This window comes from Panthera tigris, chromosome A2, assembly GCF_018350195.1.
Source record: "Panthera tigris isolate Pti1 chromosome A2, P.tigris_Pti1_mat1.1, whole genome shotgun sequence".
NCBI lineage: Eukaryota > Metazoa > Chordata > Mammalia > Carnivora > Felidae > Panthera > Panthera tigris.
In genome coordinates this window covers 60127370-60130917 of record NC_056661.1, presented here as the reverse complement: position 1 = coordinate 60130917, position 3548 = coordinate 60127370, and positions in this window count along the sequence as shown.

Below are 3548 nucleotides of genomic sequence, written 5' to 3'. Positions count from 1 at the left end.
ACTGAGACAGAAATGTGTTTGAAAGCATTAGAAAAATGTAAAAACCAATACTACTCTCCCTAAAAGTCAATTTTTGACAAATACATGCAAACAGGCATTTATGCAATTAATAATTAAGACCAAATACATAAAAGTGACATCTCAACACACACTGGCATAAATTATGATTGTAATACCCAGAGCAATATAGCATATAGCATAAAGCAGGTGATATAGAGAGAAAATTTGGCCTGATAGCCTGAAAATAATCGCTAGAAAAACCAGTTTGAAGATTTCCAATACTTAAGGTACTGAGAAATCATATCAGAAACCCACTTTGGGGCTCCTGGGTGGCTCAGGTGACTGGTCGTCAGACTCTTGATTTGGCTCAGTTTATGATCCCAGGTTGGTGGGACTGAGCCCCGCATCAGGCTCCATGATGAATGTGGAGGCTGCCTGAGATTCTTTCTCTCTCCAACTGCCCGTCTCCCCAACTTGTGTTCTGTCTCTCTCAAAGAAAAAAGAAAAAAAAAACAGAAATCTTTTTATCATGACAATAAATATAATTATGCTTTAAGTAAATAACCCCATAAATGAAATAAAATATTATGGAGTTCTGTTATTGCTAAACGATGAGCAATTATCTAATCAATTAGCAGTTCTGATAAAATTCATTCATAAAAAATCCATCTAATAATTGAATAAGAAAGATATTTGTACAGTGTGAACCATCCTTGTCTCTGTTACTATTAAAGTTAAGTTGAAAAGGTCAGGTTAGAATCATCCCTAATGGTATACCAGGGTGGCTCAGTCATTTAAGCATCTAACTCTTGATTTTGGCTCAGGTCATGATCTCGCGGTTCGTGAGATCAAGCCCCAAGTCAGACTCCGTGCTGTTCTCAGCGTGTGCTGCTATCAGCACAGAGCCTGCTTGGGTCTCTCTATTCCCTCTCTCTCTGCCCCTCCCCCACTCAAGCTCTTTGTCTCTCTCTTCCTCTCAATACATAAATAAACTTAAAAGAAAAGGAAGTATCCCTAACAGCTTTGCTTCAGCAAGGTTTGTTTCTGTCCCTGCTCATTATATTTAAACTTAAACCTATGGAGAATATATGCTGGTGTGAAAATATTTAAAGCAGGAGGCCACTAGACAGGGGTGGCTCTAATGCTTCATTAAGCAAACCAAACACTAAGCCAGAGTCCGTGCATTTGAATTCAAGAAAATGAACCCTGAGGACAGCCAGTCACAAACAGTCACCTAGGCTTTCCCAAATCAGACAACTGCTTAAGCTATAACCAGTCAAATAATTGCTTTGCTTCTTTTTCTCCTCTATAAAAACCTTGCCCCTAGCTTCTGTGGGTGGAATGCTTCCAACTATTCTTGGTTTGCCTTGCAATTCCATTAGAAGTGTGATCAAATAAGCTCTTGAAAAATTTATCTGTCTCAGTCTTCCTTTTTTTTTTTTTTTAAGTTTAATTATTTTGGGAGAGCGAGAGAGGGAGAGAGGGAGAGAAGGAGAGCTAATCCTTAGCAGGGCTGCATTGTCAGAGCTGAGCTGATGCAGGACTCAGACCTATGAACCTGCGAGATCATGATCGGAGTCTAAACCAAGGGTCTGACACTTAACCAACTCAGCCACCCAGGTGCTTCTCAGTTTTCCTTTTCATATGGGAGAACATGGCTAATTATAAGATAAAATATTCTTTGTAGAAATTAAATCCTATCAGAGAGATTAAAAACAAGCCTTCCTTAATATATGCTAAGTAATTTAAACCTGTATATTATTACATTGACAGTTTGTACAGTTTTAATTTCTACAGAATATATGAAGTGAGAGTGATCATTGCTGTGTGTCCGTTAAGACTATTTTGGTTGCAAGGTACATAAAATTTAACTCAAATTGCTTTAAACAAAAGTCAGAATCATTATCCCTGGAAACTGAGACTTCCAGCAATATATATAAACTCATTAGCTGCTTAATTCAGAGGATCAAACAATGTCCCTCAATCCATTTGTTCTCTCCAGACCCTGGTTCTCTTTCATATAAGCTCCATTGTCAGGTAGACTTCTTGTGTTTGCAAGTTGGGTACCACTAGGCCAACGACTGCAAAGAAAGCAGATGAATTCTCTGTGGGAAATCTTAGTAAAACCTGCTTTAGTTGGTTCTCATGAGGTCAGTGTGTATCCTTGAGCCAATCACTGAGGTAGACAAATGTGAGGCTTTTGTTGGCCAGGTTTGAGTCATATGCCAGGCCTGTACCTATGAATGGAATCAGTTTCATGGGAACCACATGAATTGAGAGTAGGAGATGAATATTTCCCCAAAAGGGAGTCAATAGCCAAAAAACATGTATTAACCACTAAATGATAGATCTAGAATCACCTGGGTACTTTTATGCAGGAGCCTCGGATAGTTTTGCCTTTGAGAATGGATGGCCATGACTCTTTAATAAATAAGAGAATGGAGGGACACGTGGATGGCTCAGTTGACTGAACATCCAACTCTTGATACTGGCTCAGGTGATGATCCCAGGGTCGTGGAATGGAACCCCACATCAGGCTCCCTGCTGAGTGTGAAGCCTGCTTAAGATTCTCTCTCTCTGTCTCTCTCCATCCGCCCCTTCTTTCTGCTTCTGCATGCATTCTTTCCCTCAAATAAGAAAAAAACAATGTGTCTACAAAAAAAAAAATCAATAAATACGAAAATGGAGACTGAAGAAGCATTCAGAATCTTGAATGTTATGGCCACAAATAGAATTACTGTCAGTGAAGAGAGCACTTTTATTTTTTATTTGTTTTTCAGTTTTTAATTTTTTGTAAATTTAGAAAGAGCATGAGTAGAGGAGAGGGGCAGAGGGAGAGAGAGAGAGAATCCCAAGCAGTCTTCATGCCCAGCCGGGAGTTTGACCCAGACTTGATCCCAAGAGTTTGACATTTAACCAGCTGAGCTACCATGTGCCCCGAAGATACTGCTTTTAAAAAAGAAAAAGATCATAAATTCAGGCAAACTAATAAAACTTAGTTACTCTTACTAAATCATAATTAATCACACTAAAAAATTTACAAACCTATTTATTCCAGAATCAACTGTTTCTGAACACTGGATTACTAGAGAAATATGGATGATTTTTAATTACATTTTATATGTAGTTTCAGGTGTTTTTTTTTTTTTTTTATTGTTTAGGAAGAGGTAAAACTTCGACACCAGATTATCATTGTACCCTAAAGATCTCTCGTGGATTTTCTTTGGTTTCCTGAACTTCAGATTTACAAAAAATTATCAAAATTCAGGGAACCAAAAGTGAATAGACAGAAAGTTTACCACTTTGAAAGTATAAGCTTTACTGGAGATGTTGTATCCTTCATTTTCTATAGAGCCTATTGTAAATCTTTGGTTGGTGCCTCATCATTTAATCACTTTGATCAGTTTATGTGTATTTGATTAGGTAAAGTTGAAACTATTGCTTGTGGTGTGATTTAGTAAGGAAACATGGTCTGGGGTCAAGGAGGAGAGAACAGGGAAGGGGAGTGAAGGGAGAAGAAGAGAGAGAGGAAGAATTGTCTGGAACAT